This window comes from Pleurodeles waltl, chromosome 7 (assembly GCF_031143425.1).
Source record: "Pleurodeles waltl isolate 20211129_DDA chromosome 7, aPleWal1.hap1.20221129, whole genome shotgun sequence".
In the NCBI taxonomy this organism is placed as follows: Eukaryota; Metazoa; Chordata; class Amphibia; order Caudata; family Salamandridae; genus Pleurodeles; species Pleurodeles waltl.
In genome coordinates this window covers 698,919,452-698,938,698 of record NC_090446.1, presented here as the reverse complement: position 1 = coordinate 698,938,698, position 19,247 = coordinate 698,919,452, and the positions used below count along the sequence as shown (strand labels likewise).

Below are 19,247 nucleotides of genomic sequence, written 5' to 3'. Positions count from 1 at the left end.
TTCATCAACCAACCGCTTCACAGGATGCCTTAATTCTCCCTCAATTGTTTCATGATGCAGTTCTAATTGGTGCACGCAGGTCATGCTCCTGAGCGCTTCTCTGGGTTTCTGTCTACGTGGAATGTAAACAAATCCCTCCATTTCTTGATTAAGTATTTCTAATTTACCATGAATTGATTTTAATGGATCCCATAGTGCAACCTAAGGGTTTTGCCAATGCTTGTTTTATCTCTTTCTCTACATGCTTCTCTTTATTTCGAGCAGTATAACATTTTCAATTCTATAAAGGACACGGAGGCGAGGATTATGCTTCTCTTTCTAAGCTTTATTTTTCTCAGCAGACAATAAAAAGAGATACTATATTAAAGCTACATTCCCCAGTAAACTATAATGATCACATGACCAACCATAGAGGATCCCCCCTATAAAACCTGGTGACATCAAAACGTGTCCTCTTTCTTTGCACTGGATATGTAACAATGCCTCTGAACATGAGACAACCATAGCTTGAACTACAGTCCCAAAGTCCTTAGAACACTCCCAACTGACAGAGGCTGGAACCAGGCCCCCCAAGGCAACCACGAAAATCCCACGTGATAATCCAACTCCAAATCAGAGGAAGGTGAGAGGATGAAGAATTCCCAGAAGAACAATCCAACAGCACCTCAAGTTTGCTTCTGCTCATTGCCTAGAGATAAAGAAAGAAAGCCATAAAAACTATTCCCAAAACTCACATACAATAATGTCATAACAGGGGGAATTAAAACTTTGTATATTCAAACATTTCAAACAATATAATTATACCTTACGATGTACAATAACATCTCAATAGAGTGGGAAAATCCTTGCCCCCATGTCCTTAATAGAATTGAAAATTCTTGATGGACAGCTAGAAAATGTTATATTCTATGTCAGGACTGGAGGCTCCGATTATCTGGTTCAAATCTGTGCCACCACCACTGACACTACATCAAATCAAATCATTAACATTTATAAAGCGCGCTACTCACCCGTGCGGGTCTCAAGGCGCTAGGGGGAAGGGGGTTACTGCTGCTCGAAGAGCCAGGTCTTGAGCAGTCTCCGGAATGCGGAGTGGTCCTGGGTGGTCCTGTGGCTGGTGGGGAGGGTGTTCCAGGTCTTGGCTGCCAGGTAGGAGAAAGACCTCCCACCCACCGTGGAGCGGCGGATGCGAGGAACGGCAGCGAGCGCGAGGCCGGTGGAACGGAGGAGACGGGTGGGGGCATAGAAGCTGAGGCGTTGGTTGAGGTATTCAGGTCCCTTGTCGTGGAGGGCTTTGTGAGCGTGGGTGAGAAGTCGGAAGGTGACCCTTTTGCTGACTGGGAGCCAATGCAGGTGTCTCAGGTGTGCGGAGATGTGGCTGTTGCGGGGTATGTCGAGGATGAGGCGGGCGGAGGCGTTTTGGATACGTTGCAGACGTTTTTGGAGTTTTGAGGTGGTCCCAGCATAAAGGGTGTTGCCGTAGTCCAGGCGGCTAGTGACTAGGGCGTGGGTCACGGTTTTTCTGGTGTCGGTGGGGATCCAGCGGAAGATCTTGCGGAGCATGCGGAGGGTGAGGAAGCAGGAGGAGGACACAGCGTTGACTTGTTTGGTCATGGTGAGAAGAGGGTCCAAGATGAAGCCGAGGTTGCGGGCGTGGTCTGAGGGGGTCGGTGCGGTGCCAAGGGCCGTGGGCCACCAGGAGTCGTCCCATGCGGTCGGGGTGTTGCCGAGGATGAGGACTTCCGTTTTGTCTGAGTTCAGTTTTAGACGGCTGAGCCTCATCCAATCTGCGACGTCCTTCATGCCGTCTTGTAGGTTGGTCTTAGCGCTGGCGGGGTCCTTGGTGAGGGAAAGTATAAGTTGAGTGTCGTAGGCGTAGGAGGTGATGATGATACTGTGCTTGCGTACGATGTCGGCGAGGGGGCTCATGTAGACATTGAAGAGTGTCGGGCTGAGCGAGGAGCCTTGAGGGACACCGCAGATGATCTCGGTGGGGTCTGAGCGAAAAGGTGGGAGGTAGACTCTTTGAGAGCGGTTGGAGAGGAAGGAGGCGATCCAGTCCAGGGCCTGGCCTTGGATCCCGGTGGAGCGGAGGTGGGTTATTAGGGTGCGGTGACAGACGGTGTCGAAGGCAGCCGAGAGTTCGAGGAGGATGAGGGCGACTGTTTCACCGTTGTCCATCAGGGTTCTGATGTCGTCTGTGACTGAGATGAGGGTGGTTTCAGTGCTGTGGTTGGTTCGGAATCCGGATTGTGAAGGGTCGAGAAGGTTGTTGTCTTCCAGGAAGTTGGTAAGCTGTTTGTTGACGGTCTTCTTTATTACCTTGGCAGGGAAGGGGAGGAGCGAGATGGGGCGGAAGTTCTTCAGGTCGCTTGGGTCAGCCGTGGGTTTCTTTAGTAGGGCATTGACTTCAGCGTGTTTCCAGCTTTCGGGGAAGGTAGAAGATGAAAATGAGGAGTTGATGATGGTCTGGAGGAGCGGGGCGATGATGTCGTCGGCTTTATTGAAGATGAAGTGAGGGCAGGGGTTCGAGGGGGCGCCGGAGTGGATCGAGTTCATGGTGGTTTTGGTCTCTTCAGTGTTGATGTGGGTCCAGGCGTTGAGGGTGATGGCAGGGGGTGTGGGTTCGGTGTTGCTTGGCTGGGTCTGGTGTCCGAAGCTGTCGTGGAGGTCGGTGATCTTGCGATGGAAGAAGGTGGTGAGGGAGTTGCACAGGTCTTGTGATGGCGTTGGCGTTGGGGTTGGAGAACTCTTTAACGATGCTGAAGAGTTCTCTGCTGTTGTGGCTGTTTTTGTCCAGTCTGTCGGTGAATAAATTCCTTTTGGCTGCGCGGATCAGGTGGTGGTGTTCGCGGGACGCGTTCTTGAGGGCGGTCATGTTGTCAGCGGTGTGGTCCTTGCGCCAGGCTTTCTCGAGGGCGCAACAGGTTTTCTTCGATTCCTTAAGGGTGTCAGAGAACCAGAGAGGTTTTTTGGTGTTGGCCTGTCGATGCGTGCGTCTGAGGGGAGCAAGGTTGTCTGCGCAGTTGGTGATCCAGTTCGTGAGGCTGAGGGCTGCGTCGTTGGGGTCGGTGGTGAGGGTAGGTTGGTTGACGGTGAGCGCGGAGAAGAGCTGTTCTTCGGTGTAGGAGGCTGGACTGGCTTGTAGTGAGTACCAAGGGGTACTTACACCTTGCACCAGGCCCAGTTATCCCTTATTAGTGTATAGGGTGTCTAGCAGCTTAGGCTGATAGATAATGGTAGCTTAGCAGAGCAGCTTAGGCTGAACTAGGAGACGAGTGAAGCTCCTACAGTACCACTAGTGTCATATGCACAATATCATAAGAAAACACAATACACAGATACACTAAAAATAAAGGTACTTTATTTTTATGACAATATGCCAAAAGTATCTCAGTGAGTACCCTCAGTATGAGGATAGCAAATATACACAAGATATATGTACACAATACCAAAATATGCAGTAATAGTATTAGAAAACAGTGCAAACAATGTATAGTTACAATAGGATGCAATGGGGACACATAGGGATAGGGGCAACACTTACCATATACTCCAAAAGTGGAATGCGAACCACGAATGGACCCCAAACCTATGTGACCTTGTAGAGGGTCGCTGGGACTGTAAGAAAACAGTTAGGGTTAGAAAAATAGCCCACCCCAAGACCCTGAAAAGTGAGTGCAAAGTGCACTAAAGTTCCCCAAAGGACATAGAAGTCGTGATAGGGGAATTCTGCAGGAAAGACACAAATCAGCAATGCAACAACAATGGATTTCCAAACGAGGGTACCTGTGGAACAAGGGGACCAAGTCCAAAAGTCACAAGCAAGTCAGAGATGGGCAGATGCCCAGGAAATGCCAGCTGTGGGTGCAAAGAAGCTGCTACTGGACAGTAGAAGCTGAAGATTCTGCAGGAACAACAAGGGCTAGGAACTTCCCCTTTGGAGGACGGATCCCTCACGCCGTGGAGAGTCGTGCAGAAGTGTTTTCCTGAAGAAAGACCGCCAACAAGCCTTGCTAGCTGCAAATCGTGCGGTTAGGGTTTTTGGATGCTGCTGTGGCCCAGGAGGGAACAGGATGTCGCCAATTGCGTCTGGGGACAGAGGGGGCATCGAGCAAGACAAGGAGCCCTCTCAGAATCAGGCAGCACCCGCAGAAGTGCCGGAACAGGCACTACGAAGTGGAGTGAAACGGTGCTCACCCGAAGTCGCACAAAGGAGTCCCACGTCGCCGGAGGACAACTTAGGAGGTCGTGCAATGCAGGTTAGAGTGCCGTGGACCCAGGCTGGACTGTGCACAAAGGATTTCTGCCGGAAGTGCACAGAGGCCGGAGTAGCTGCAAAAGTCGCGGTTCCCAGCAATGCAGTCTGGCGTGGGAAGGCAAGGAATTACCTCCACTAAACTTGGACTGAAGAGTCACTGGACTGTGGGAGTCACTTGGACAGAGTTGCTGGATTCAAGGGACCTCGCTCGTCGTGCTGAGAGGAGACCCAGGGTACCGGTGATGCAGTTCTTTGGTGCCTGCGGTTGCAGGGGGACGATTCCGTCGACCCACGGGAGATTTCTTCGGAGCTTCTAGTGCAGAGAGGAGGCAGACTACTCCCACAGCATGCACCACCAGGAAAGCAGTCGAGAAGGCGGCAGGATCAGCGTTACAGAGTTGCAGTAGTCGTCGTTGCTACTTTGTTGCAGTTTTGCAGGCTTCCAGCGCGGTCAGCAGTCGATTCCTTGGCAGAAGGTGAAGAGAGAGATGCAGAGGAACTCGGATGAGCTCTTGCATTCGTTATCTAAGGAATCCCCAAAGACAGAGACCCTAAATAGCCAGAAAAGAGGGTTTGGCTACTTAGGAGAGAGGATAGGCTAGCAACACCTGAAGGAGCCTATCAGAAGGAGTCTCTGACGTCACCTGCTGGCACTGGCCACTCAGAGCAGTCCAGTGTGCCAGCAGCACCTCTGTTTCCAAGATGGTAGAGGTCTGGAGCACACTGGAGGAGCTCTGGGCACCTCCCAGGGGAGGTGCAGGTCAGGGGAGTGGTCACTCCCCTTTCCTTTGTCCAGTTTCGCGCCAGAGCAGGGCTGAGGGGTCCCTGAACCGGTGTAGACTGGCTTATGCAGAAATGGGCACCATCTGTGCCCATGAAAGCATTTCCAGAGGCTGGGGGAGGCTTCTCCTCCCCAGCCCTAACACCATTTTCCAAAGGGAAAGGGTGTAACACCCTCTCTCTGAGGAAGTCCTTTGTTCTGCCTTCCTGGGCCAGGCCTGGCTGGACCCCAGGAGGGCAGAAACCTGTCTGAGGGGTTGGCAGCAGCAGCTGCAGTGAAACCCCGGGAAAGGCAGTTTGGCAGTGCCAGGGTCTGTGCTAGAGACCCGTGGGATCATGGGATTGTGCCAACTATGCCAGGATGGTATAGAGGGGGCAATTCCATGATCATAGACATGTTACATGGCCATATTCGGAGTTACCATTGTGAAGCTACATATAGGTGGTGACCTATATGTAGTGCACGCGTGTAATGGTATCCCCGCACTCACAAAGTCCGGGGAATTGGCCCTGAACAATGTGGGGGCACCTTGGCTAGTGCCAGGGTGCCCACACACTAAGTAACTTAGCACCCAACCTTTACCAGGTAAAGGTTAGACATATAGGCGACTTATAAGTTACTTAAGTGCAGTGTAAAATGGCTGTGAAATAACGTGGACGTTATTTCACTCAGGCTGCAGTGGCAGGCCTGTGTAAGAATTGTCAGAGCTCCCTATGGGTGGCAAAAGAAATGCTGCAGCCCATAGGGATCTCCTGGAACCCCAATACCCTGGGTACCTCAGTACCATATACTAGGGAATTATAAGGGTCTTCCAGTATGCCAATGTAAATTGGTAAAATTGGTCACTACCCTGTTAGTGACAATTTGAAAGAAATGAGAGAGCATAACCACTGAGGTTCTGGTTAGCAGAGCCTCAGTGAGACAGTTAGGCATCACACAGGGAACACATACCTATAGGTCACAAACTTATGAGCACTGGGGTCCTGACTAGCAGGGTCCCAGTGACACATAACAAACATACTGAAAACATAGGGTTTTCACTATAAGCACTGGGCCCTGGCTAGCAGGATCCCAGTGAGACAGTGAAAACACCCTGAAGTACACTCACAAACAGGCCAAAAGTGGGTGTAACAAGGCTAGAAAGAGGCTACTTTCTCACATTCGGGGATTTTGTTCCACTGTCGACGAGGGATGGGTTGAGTGCGGAGGTGGCGGGTCTCGCGTCGGAATGTGAAGTGGACACAGCTGTGGTCGGTCCAGTGTAGAGAGGAGGCGTGGCTGAAGGAGACGTGTTTGCTGGCGGAGAAGATGGGGTCAAGCGTGTGTCCGGCGATGTGGGTGGGGGTGTTCACCAGTTGCTTGAGGCCGAGGTTGTCGAGCAGGGCGGTGGTGTTGGGGTCGTTGTTGTGTTCCAGATGGAAGTTGAGGTCGCCTAGGAGAGGCGAGGGCGTGCGGGGAGACGAAGTCGGTGATGGAGTCGCTGAAAGGGCCGCGCGGTCCGGGGGGACGGTAGATGAGGGATCCTCTGAGGGTTGTCCTGGGGTCGGTGCGAATCTGGAAATGCAGGTGTTCTGCGGCGAGGGGGGTGTCTTCGGTTCCATTAATGGTTTGTAATAAAATGACTTAAAAGTGGATTCAGAGGACCAATCTGCTGCTTTAGTGATTTTGTCCAATCGAGAACCCAGAGAAAAGGATTTTGATACCATAGTGTCTCTAGCAGAATGAGCCCCAACACTGAAATATCATTGCCGGCCTCAGAAAGTCGCCAACGCATCCATCTACCCTAAGTGGCAGACGAAACTGGCTTGAATGGCTTTTGCAAGGCGATAAGCAATTGCCCATTAGCATCCAGACAGAACTTGCTGGTAGCTGCCTCATAAGCCTTAAGACACTGTACCAAACAGAGTTTATAGTCCTGGGGAAAAGACGGACAATAAATCAACTTGGTATTAGTCTTGGTTCTCCTAGAAATAGAAAAACATACTCCTTCCAGAGAAATTTGTCAATCCTTGAGATCCAAAGCCCTAACATCTGAGACCCTTTTACAAGAAATCAGACACAATAACATAGTTAGTTTTGCTGATAACTGTTTACGTGATAGATACTTATTATCATGCCATGATTTCCAAAACCTGAGCACTATACCCACATCCCATAAGGAAGTATATTTAGGTTGAGGGGGCTTGGAAAACCGAATAACCTCAGTAATTTGCACACCAGGTTTACCATTAACTGGGATATGACCTGCAGAGATAGCAGACCTGTAATTATTCACTAATCTATATGCCAGCCCGACTCAGCTAAAGAAGATAAAAAATGTATCATGAAACAAACATCTGCCTGAGAGGGATCCAAACCCCTTTCGCTACACCAATTAGCCCATCTCCGCCATGCCAAAGCATATCACTTGTGGGTATTACTGGATCATGATTGCTCAATGTAAGCAGAAGCCTGTAGCAAAATGGCTGGCTGTTTCAATCTATCCCTGAAACCCTCCAGGCCACCAACCACAATTGTTCAGAGAGAATCAGAGGATATTGAAGGCCTACTGGGTCCAGCAATAGATTCCGACGATGAGGAATAAGAAGGGGAGTTTCGAAGGACATCTCCAGGACTGAGGGAAACCAAGGCTGAGCCCTCCACAGAGGAGTCACCAACACAAGGTCGGCTTTCTGTCGACATACCTGGTCGAAAACCCTGGGAATCATACTGAACGGCGGAAAGGCATACCCCTTGTGGGATGAACAATCCTGCAAGAACGCATCCATCGCCAGGGCCTCCAGATCGGAACACCAACTGAAAAAGGCAGGAATTTGCCGACTGAGCCGGGAGGCAAAAAAGTCTACTGAACATGGACCCCAGGTGCGATTGAGGAGAGCAAAGACCCTTGGATGTAACCTCCAATCTCTGAAATCCCAGAGATGACGGGAGTACCAGTCCGCCAAAGAATTCCTGGTTCCCGGCAGATATTCCGCAATGATCAAGATCCGGTGTTGCAGGCAGAAATACCATAGGTCCTTGGCAATCTCTGCTAACATCTGAGAACTTGTATTCCCCAGTCTGGTGATATATTGGACCACTGATACATTGTCCATTCTCAGCAGTATGCAACAGTCCGACTTGACAGGTGACAGGCTCCTGATCGCAAAGGAACCCACCAGTCATTCCAGGCAGTTGATATGGAGTTAAAGCTCAGGCTCCGACCAATGACCTCCCGTGGAGAGGGGACTCCATCTGGCACCCTATCCCCATCTGCTGCCATCTGACTCTAGAATGACATCTGGGGTACTGCCAAAAATCGCCCTGTCATTTCAGGCCTCCATGTGATTTAACCACCAATTCATCTCCATCCTGGCCTCCTGTGAGAGCTGAATCTGGTCTGCATACGCTATCCCCTTCTGCCAATGTTGTATCTTGAGATGTTGAAGAGCCCCGTAATGGGGGGAACTCAGGAATATCGCTTGAATGGACGAAGCCAAAAGGCCCACAATCCGAGCAACTGATCTCAATGATATTGTCTGGTCTTGCAAGGCAGACCTCAACTTCCTCTTGATGTTCTGAATCTTTTTGGGAGGGAGAATCAATTGCGACAACACCAAATCTATCTGGAATCCCAAGAATTCCATCCGTTGGGATGGAACCAGACAGGACTTCGGTTGATTGATGACAAACCATAATTCCTGTAAAAGCCGGATTGTCCATGACAGCTGACGAGTAAGAGTCAGAGCGTCCTGAGCCATCAGAATTAAGTTGTCGAGATAGACTATCAATCTGATGCTTTTGGCGCAAAGAGCTTCCACCACTGGTCTCATCAACTTGGTGGAACACCATGGGGCCGACGAGAGACTGAGGGGAAGAACCATGTACTTGTAACATTGACCCTGCCAGAAGAACTGCAGAAAGCACCTGTGGGGAGCGAAAATAGGTACGGACAGATATGCGTCCTTTAGATCTAAACGGACCATCCAGTCACCCTCGTAAAGCAGATCTCTCAGGAGATGGATATCTTCCATCTTGAAGTACCTGAAAATTTTCCAAGAATTTTAATTCTTGAGATTGAGCACCAAACGAGATCCTCCGCTCTGTTTGCTGACCAAGAAAATGGAACTCACGAAGCCCTATAGATGGGGTCTGGACAGACAGATTGCATCCTTATAGAGCAAATATCAAATTTCCTCCATTATGAGCTTTTGATCGTGTACGGGAAAATACAGTTCTTGAGGAGGGGAAGTCTGAAAAGGGGAACTGTAGAACTCCAGTTTTTACCCGTGAACAGACTCCAGAACCCATGGATCCTGGGTCAGAGGCGCCTAATTGTGCACAAAATACTCAATCCTACCCCTCAATATTAACTCTGAATAAGGTACAGTGCTCACCTGAATATCCTGAATCCTGGGAGCCTCTCTGTTGGCCTCTGCCATAGTCCCTGTGGAATCGCTGACAGCCTCCCAAAGGACAGGTGGGGTAGAAGGTCTGGTCGGAGGAATGATCTTGCCAGTTACCACAAGAGCAGTTGAAGGTCTCACATGGGGAGCCCTGGTAGAATCTTCGGCCTGACGCATGGACCCTAAATTGTCTGGCCCTCCCAAAAAGGGTGTTGCAAAAAACCTTTTTGAAAAACAGATGTGCATTGTTCAACGTATTATATGTTGTAGCGAATTTCGCTAAAGCCTTAACAAAAGGACCTCTGAAGGGGAGACCCTGCGCCACCGGCCCAGACTCAGAGGACGCTAAGTCATTCAGTTTTGGGTCAATGCGCATCAAGATTGCTCTCCGTCTTTCTGTCCACATTGCCACGTTGGCATTACCCAACTGGCAAACAGCATGCTGCACCCAACCAATTAGAATGTCCGGGTCGACCTCTACACCAGACTCCTTAGACTGAAAAACACATTCTAATATCTTTGTAAGAGGTCCTGATACGCCCAATAACTTGTCCTGACAGGACCACCAGGTTCTAACCAGGCCCTTCTTGGGGTCTCTGGCCCACTTCTTCATGAAGTTTACCATTGTAGGATCAACCTCAGGAGTATCAGAAACTTACCAACCAGGTCTGGCCTCACCCTGACCTCCTTGTCGAACCCTTGCCGGAGATGAGACTGAACGTAGCTAGCAACCTCCGGAAGGGGAGTCCAATTAGTGGACTGGGATGCACAATCTCTGTTGGATTGAAGGTAAGAACCTTACGGGGGCTTGGACAGCGATCCGATCCGCGATCAAGACACTTTTCCTTGCTGGGGCCCAGGGAATCATCTTGATCGCTGTCCGATGAACCATTGGAGGAGTCATAACCTACGGGATCGGATAATTTGAAAGATTCCTCAGACGTTGAAGCTTGGGGCTGGGAGTGACTGTACCCATGCTCCTCCAGGACAGAAGCTGAAACTGTTCGAAATCATCAGAGTGCCAACGCTTCCCCTTAAATTTCCCTTTAACCTTGCCCTCAGATGGGTTGGTAGGTTGAGACATGGGCTCTGTTGAGGCAGGGAGAGGGGGAAGCCAGCCCTGCTGGTGAGCGAATCCCTTAAGATCCGAGATCAGGGGGCCTACGGCCTCAGCTAAGGCTTTTTTGACTGATAGCTGCACATTATTATCTAGGACTAAGATTGACCTCAAAAGAAGGAACAAAATCCTGATATTCTCCTCTATCTTCCTCATAGGAATCATATTGGGCCATGATGCCAGGCCAAACAGTAAATAACAGGACCAAAATGCACCAAAATAGCTATAAACCCAAGTCAAAAAGGAAGATCTTCCTGGAGTCATTTTGAAGTCATCTGATGACTTCAGCTGGGCTATTCCTGTAATTATCCAGTGAAGTCATCCTAAACCATCCTGAAGTATGCCTATAGGGCGAAATATTTAAATGAGATGACTCCACAGTCATCACAGTAACTACTACAGGATGGCCTTCTGATTACTTCCTTGAAAATGTGTGATTATCTTTAAAGACTACAGGATGACTCCATGACAGCTAGGTGCTGAGTGAAGATTACTTCATGATGACTCCATGACAACTAGAGGATGACAGCAGATTACTTCAAGATGACTCAATGACAGCTAGGGGATGAGTGCAGATTACTTCATGATGACTCCATGACAACTAGGCCATAAGAGCAGATTACTTCATGGTGATTCCACGACACCTAGGGGAATGGGTTAGATTACTCCGTGAGGACTTCATGACTACTTCAGGATTTCTTTGTGCTACTTCAAAATTATTTTATGACTACTTCTGGGTGCCACTTTATTACTTTAGCGCCCCAAGTGCTTCTGAATAGGTTACTATGACATGATTCCATGATGTTTGCGTCACTGTCACTTTTTGTGATTGATAGGTCTCCCTCCCACAGTAGTTCCTGTAGACTTGAATAGCAATGGAGTATACTAGTAAGCAAAAAGATATTAACATCTAGTGGGGAGGGGGAAGCATGGGACTGCAGGTGTAACAATTAGTGTATATCAAACATCATCCAGACACAATGTAGTGGTAATACTACAATTCTAATAACTTATCACAGCAACTACTAACTGATATACCATAAATTTAGAAATAACATCAAAATCACATTTTCATACATCATTCCTATTTTAAAGGGATTTGCAGCAGGTTTCTGTGATGTATAGAATCATTTTTTTTCCTCTAAATTGAAACTATTATGTTAATTTCACAGATGCGTAGAGCAGCACTGAGGAGCTAAGGATGAGAGAGTGTTGCGAAGTATTGTGAGTGGACTTCATATGCGTTCTGAGTTGGGTGAGTGGGCAATATTATCTATGCAGTAGGGTGTCACCTGAGAGTTTTATTGTGAATGGCTTTGGTGTGTATGGGTTTGCACGTTTATGATGTTGTGTAGGTGACTGGTACAGTGTGAGTACTGAGTAGGTGTGAGCAATGTGATAAACGGTGGTCTTTACAATGGTTGTTTGCTGTGAATAATGTTATGACAAATGAAGTTTGAATAACTGATATCAGTGGTAGTCAAAGAGTACAGGGTGTCCCAGGAGGTATTCTAATTATCTGTTGGCAAGTGCTCGTGAGAGTGGTTTAAGTTGTGCTGTATTTATAAGCATATGGTTTAAGTTGCTTTTGATGATTGAGTACTATAAGTAAGTGTGGGTGATGGACTGTGGAGTTGTAAGTAGTGGCAGTTACATGTGTGGCAGTAAGTAAGGCAAGCAATGAGAAGGGTTCTAAATCACAGTTGGAAGTGGTACAATTTGTGTTGTGAATAAGAATGGGCTTTAAGTGTAAATGGATATTGAACTATGCAACTACAGAGTGTAAGAGGATATTCATGTGGAAAGTCTATGTAGAAAGCAAAGGCAGACTGCGGAGAGAAGATACTAACATGTAGTGGGGGGGGGAAGCATGGGACTGCAGTTGTAAAATTATCATGCTAAGGCCACATATGTCAAGTGTTGAGTCCTGTTGGTGGATGGTAGAACAGTACAGCACAGGACGGAAGAGTAAGGATATGGTGTGTGAAATGTGTTGTGCAGAGCAGATTTGGATAGGAGATGTGAAGAGTGCATGTAAAGAGCCCAGGACATAGTGGATGCTGAGAGTGGATATGGAGAGCTCCTGCAAAGAGCATAACTGAAGATCAGATCTGAAGTGGGAGCTAGCAGCTATACAGCAGTTTCAAGAGATAAATAGAGAGTTATTTTAGAAGCTATAGGTGAGCAAAAGTGGAGTGTCAATGGATGTTTAGTGAAGATGGAAAGCTGATATAGTGGGAAAGAGTGGATGTAGAGAGTGAATTTAAAGGTTAGAAAGTTCACAAAGAGGAAACTTAAATGGTATTACTATCAGTTGTAATGGGGAGAGAGAATGAAAAGGGCTAGGAGTCGGTGAGTTTAGTATTTAACAGATAAGGTGGTGTAGAGGTGGATGTACTGCATGGAGAGTAGAAGTGGTGTTTGGAGTGGCTCGTTGAGAACAGATGTACAGGATTCAGAGAGGATATGAAACTTGGAGAGTGGATGCATAAAGCTTAGATCATATATGTGAGGTAAACAACAGAGGTATATAGTGGATACAGTGGGTGAACAATGTGTATAAACTAGCAGTGCAAGTGCTGGGTAGAATACACATGTGGATAGTAGAGATCAAACATGCAAACAAAAGTCAATGTGAGGAGTGTATGTACAGAATGTAGCAAGCATGTGGAGTGGAGATATCTGAAGGAGAGTGGATGAGCAGGTGTCAAAGCTGATATAAAACATATAGTAAGTTAATGTGATGAGCAGATATGAATAGTGGCAGTGCCACATAGATGGTAGATGCGAGCTGTATAGTGCAGGTGTATAGGGTGAACAATGGATGTAGAGTCTGTACAGCCAATATAGACAGAAGGATGTGACTCATGGGCAGACGTAGAAGGAAGAGGGTACATGTGCATAGTAGAAACAGCATGAGGAGGGTGAAAAGGGAACTATTGGGTACTGAGAATGTAAATGGTGAAGATAGCAAGTCATGAGTAGAAAGCTAACAAAGAGGGTAAAAAACATATTTGGAAGCTAATGAGTTTTGTACAGAGTGGCAAGCACAACTGGAGGTTGGAGAGGGCATGTGCTGAGAACTATATAAGAGCAGACGTAGGGGTTAAATGTGCTGGATGAAGAGTGTATATGTCAATCAGAGTGTTTATGTATGACAAGGGTGGAGAGCCAATGTAAGGTGTTGGTGTAGGAAGTAGAAGGCCAAGAGCCTATGTATTGCACTGAGTGAAAATATGGTGTGCAGAGAGATGATGGGGGAAAATAGGTCTTGCACATGGAGAGCCAATGTACATGATGGACAGCAGAAGTGGGACTTAGAGAATTGATAGAGAGGGGTTACAGTGGATGTGTAGGATGGAGAACACATTTAGAGGGTGGATATAGAGAGTGACAATGAATGCACAATGGAGGGAAAGGAGCAGACATGGATCGTAGAGGCTGCATATGGTAGGTCAAATTAGATTATTTAGAGGGTGGACAGCTGATACAGAGGGGAGCACAGTTAGTAGTCAGATGAGCAGAGGTACAGTGTGAAGTAGATGAACATGGTGGAGAGCTGATATACTGTGTGGTTAAGGGGTTCGGAAAGTGGAGGTGGACTGCAAGTGTATAGGGTGGAGAGAGATGGTAGTGCCTACAGTGCAAGAAAAATGGGTATGGAGAATACGTGTGGAACACAGTGGGTGTATAGCATGGAGAGTGCATCTTAGAAATGGAGAACATTTGGACAGGATAAAACGGGCAAGTTCAGGTTGTAGAGTGCATGTACAGGGCAGGGAGTGGGTGTACAGGGCAGGGTGGTTGTATGGAGCAGGGAGCAAAGGTTGACAAGAGAGCAACTGTGAACTTGAGGAATGTGGTGGACATATACACAGGTTGGCATGCAGATGTTGGAGGGAAGAGTACATAATGTGGAGGGCACAGTGCAAGTACATTTAGAGGTCAAATCCATAGGCTGGAGAGTATTATGGATGAGCAATCTAACGTAAGAAGCAAATGTATAGAGTGGAGAGTTAAGGTAGTGCTTGAGGGGAGAAAGGATAGGAAGTAGATAGCAGAAGTACATGGAGAGTTGAGGTGAGACTTAGATAGTGGATGCAGATGGCTCTGAATGGATGTGAAGGGTAGAGAACAGATTTAGAGAGTGGACAATGGATGTATTGTTGAAGTGCATGTGAAGACCACACATGGAAGTGAAGAGAACGTTTAGAAAGTGGATATTTAGCATAGAGAGGGTAGGTATAGGGCTGACACCAAGAGTACAAGGTTAAGCAGATAATGAGGATAAAAGCAGCTATGCAGCCTGATGAGATGGTTAGGAGAGTAGATGTGCAATGTAGAGAGAGGACGTAGACCATTGAGAGTGGATCTACAGGGTAGAGCCTGCACTGCATTTGTTGTATGGGTGTGAAGAACCCAAGAGTGTAGACAACAGAGAATGAAAATACAAGGTGGAGAGTGGGTTTACAGGGTGAGCATGAATAGGGTAGAGAGTGCATCTTGTGGATGGAGGGCAGACAAAGGGTGGACAATTCATGTGAGTGTCAGAGAGTGTCTGTATATTTTGAAGAGTGGATGCATAGGACATAAGTACAGGATAGAGAGTGGATGCACACAGTGGACAGCAAGTCTGAACAGTGTAGTGCAGCTATCGCCCTGCCACACAAATTTCATGAACTACCCTATTTTGCTTCTGCTAGCATCCCCCTGTGTTGCTCCCCCCCACTTACGCTTCCCATCTTACTTCTGCCTGCTCATCCTCCTTCCTCCATTGCTTTGGCCCCCCCTCTGTTGCCCCCTCCCCAATACTTTAAAAAAAAACATTTTTGATTGATTTTGTCTTTTTAACAATCTAACACAGATCAGTAACTAAAAATAAAAAAGCAGCTGAGTCATGTTGTTGGTACACACATGCATGGCTTGTCTGCCTACAAAACGATGTAGCCGAGAAGAAGTTTCTTTGAAATCTTTTAGATGAACTTTACCACAGCTTTCAAGCTATACATTTTACAGGTGCCAGGACTCTTAAGGTAGTACTGCATATATGCTTATGGTGTCAATTACTGTGGAGGTGGGTTGACATCTCGCTCATGCAAAAAAGAAACTAAAGTAATGCATGCAGTGCTGGGGCCCTTTCCTGTGCACGTCTGGCATCAGAGTGGAGCCCTGGACGTCCACTTTCTTACCTCCATACTCTGGTGCTGCACAACGCAGAGTTCACTGAAGTCTGCTGTGTTTAGAAGCATAACGTGCAGGCACAACACAAACCCATACTCTGTATCATCCCAAAATTGATCCCAGCTGCATCAATTTATATGAATCAATTAAATTAACATTTCAATTGATCTTTAATGCCTTGATGTCTCAAGATCGTCTTATGATTACTCTGCCTCACCTTGCTGTTTCTTGCCAGTCCATTTTCACTATTTCTCCCTGCCACTATTTCTCTCTCCATGCCTCCTGTGCCTCCCTTCCACACCTATACCCACTGTTCCTGCTGCTCACCACTGTGCAGTGGATGTTGAATCACCAAAATGCCATTGGTAGTGGAAGCAGTATTCAACACCTTTTAATTTCAGTGACATCACAGAAAAATACGTTATCGCCTTTGACCCTGAATCTTGCCAGGAAGTGAATTCACAACACCATAACCCTGTTTCCATTACAATAACTCACTTTGCTGAAGATCCAGAGTAACTGTGTGATTAATAAAATAACACAACACAAAGAAATGATGATTTTGGATACTACCATTCAGGGTGCTGACATAATACACCAAGGAAACATCACTAATTTCGCTTTGTCTTACATGAAAAATTATGTGTTCCCTTGCAGAGGAGGATAGAGTGCTACTAGGAACCTAAATTATTACCAAAAAACTGTCATAATGTTATGGTTACCTAAGTGTCAATGACAAATGTACTGATAAATAATAAAGAGTTGAAAAACATTTTTTTTTTAAAACCCAATAACTGTTCTGTCCAACTGCGGAAATGGCTTCATCAAATGGACTTGCAGTACATAAACCTGATGGCCTGAATGAAAACTGGTGGTTTCAATTCAGTTATGCAGTTGGTCGGAGCTGCCAGCTCTCATCTGTATTATTTGTGATAGCACTATAACCACTGGCCAATGTCCTGGGTCAGGACACCCACTGTTACGACGGGCTTGTGATTAATGGCACTGCCCCCAACCTACTGCTATACATGAGATTCATGACTGAAGATGTGCAGGGGGCTTTTAGAGCCTCTGAGCACTTAGGTGCAGTCTCAGGTCTACTGAAAGAAGTCCCTGTGTGTATCCTATCACTACAGAGGTGGCCAAACCTGTTGCATATGGGCACTCCCTGCGTCATGAATTGGTCACAATTAAGTACTTCAGGGCTCCGCATTTAGTGAACAGAAGAATGGCTTGTAGACAGTAACTGCCAGGCTCCACTGCAGGATGAAGACTTTAAGCCCAGTAGGAAGAAGGAGGAGCTGACCACCACTAAGCAAGGAAAAAAAAGTGACGTGGGAGCCAGCCAATGCTAAGTAAAGGTAAACTATGGGCGGGCTCTACATTTTGTTATTTTTATGTACAAGACATTTTCAGAAGTTTCATGGGCTTATCTATTCATGTGAACCTGTACATTTCAAAGCATACTATACCTCAGGCCACTGGAATTAAGTGGCAGGAAGAACAAAGTTTTGTGATCAGAAAATCCAAGTTACGTGGCATAATGCAGCACATTTTGTAATATCTCATTATTTTGTCACTTTATAGATGGTAGCACTATCTGAGCAAAGGTTTCAGATTATTAGTACTAGTTTGTTGTCAAATGCAGCAATCAGCAACAGAAAGGTGGCCTTCAATCTTTGCAAAGGGTTTATCTATTGTGTGGCAACAAAACTGACTATGTTCTTAGTAACATTTGAACTGCTTGAGCTAGAAGAAAATGTTTTGGTAAAAATGTACAACCCGTGTGGAAGATGATGGATTTTGTGGCAAATCCATACTTATGCAGCAGAGTAGCAGAAAAAAAAATCACAATATTCCAGTGGCTTCAACTATATCTTTAAAACAAGTTGCTTAACAGACATGAACAGAAAGCACAAACAAAATATGAAGATGAGGAACAGTAAGTTGAGCTCACACATGTAAAAAGGATCTATATTTACTGTGTACAAGTCTAAAAATATCCCAACACTTTTTTTAAAATCACTGGACCATTCACACGTTTAACCGAGTGTTTTGGTACACATTGGCATTTTAATTACTTCACGGCAGAGATTAGGAGATACAAACAGCTGTCTGGTTTCTTTTGTGAAAACGTATCTGGGGCTGCAGCAATAGCCAGGAACTGGTGACTGCCGCCTCACCCTGTCCCCGTCAAGACTGGGAAATAGCATATTTTTCAGGCAAAGGTCTCGAGTATGGAGCAAGGTGCCAAGCCCTCTGTGTAATTTATTACATCAGCTCAATAAAAGGGCTCCACACAGCTCACTAAATATTGAGATACCAATATAACGGAATGAACAGAAAATCATAAACTGTTTTGCCACCGTTGCTCACCAGTTTGTTGTTTGCAATGCTGAAGCCACAATCCAGGAGTAGGAGCTTTGCCGAGGGCACAGCCCGTGCCAGTTGAAAAACATGCTGATACCAGAAGGTTGTGCTGCAAATAGCGACTGCGAGATAGGACCTGGAAAAAGCCACAGCACTCCTTTTCGAAGATCGTTTGTGTGGGCATGGCTGCCTATAAAATTGGTAGCAAGGGCAAGTTTGCCCTGTGTAGGCATTGCGAGTTATCACACAATCTCCTTTGGACAGTACAGCTGTTTTTAGAAAATAAAGGTTGAAAAAGTGAAAGACACACAATACTGTGTTAACCTTGGACAAAAACGGATACTAGTCAGCAATTGTTCAAGTTTGTAGCAGCTGATGTTATAAAGTGTGTGCGACCAAGTAATTATGAACAGCTCAAGCTGTACTGTAATGGGTACTTTTTAAAAGACCAAATGCAGCGCCCGACTTTTCAGAAAGTTAAACATTTATTGCGCTTTTAAAAGTATGTTCCCAAATTAGCCTCTAATTACTTTGTAGCCAATATTAAACAATGCACGAGAATGCTTCAGATTTTAAAGAGTATTTTGAAACTGGAATCAATCCCGGAAACAAAGAAAAGTACAGTGTCCCACAATCGCATTACAGAATACTCTCGACGAGAAAACAATTTAGCACTGATGAATTTACCTCGCAGAAACTCACGCAACAAGAACTGGTGAGACTAGAGCTTGAAGTAGTGTGTAAGCTGTAATAGAAAGTGTAAATTAATGCCATTATTCTCCTCGGACCTCATTTATATCCTGTACTTTAGCATGTTCCCACAAACGTTGGCCGGCGCAGGCATGTGATGTCACTTCCGGCGCCACCAGAAGTGCGTTCAAAGACAGAGCAGCTGAATTCACTGACTACAAAATTGATGCAGATACTCGAACCAAAGTCAGCAACTCTGACCGAATGCTACATTCTCTAAAGTTCCCTTATTTTTCGTGTTCCTCCTAAAACGTCCTTAGTTATTTCAGGTTAAGCTGCTGATTCATTTTTTTCAATTGTTTTTTGTAAATGTCTACACTATTTGCATTGTGTTGTGTCATGTGTGGTTTACACAGGAATGGGGAAATTAGGTCAAAACAAGAAATCGGAGTAAATGGAAAG

The 19,247-nt window shown here is 46.3% G+C and overlaps 1 long non-coding RNA gene across 1 annotated transcript; it reads right to left on the bottom strand.

Annotated features, from left to right (window-relative positions):
* Window positions 1-304: 304 nt before the first annotated feature.
* On the bottom strand, window positions 305-18,958 carry LOC138247306 (uncharacterized). Its single transcript, XR_011194425.1, has 2 exons — window positions 18,783-18,958; window positions 305-688 (listed from the first exon to the last, which is right to left on the bottom strand). It is a non-coding gene; the product is annotated as an uncharacterized lncRNA (long non-coding RNA).
* Between the last annotated feature and the right edge of the window lie 289 nt (window positions 18,959-19,247).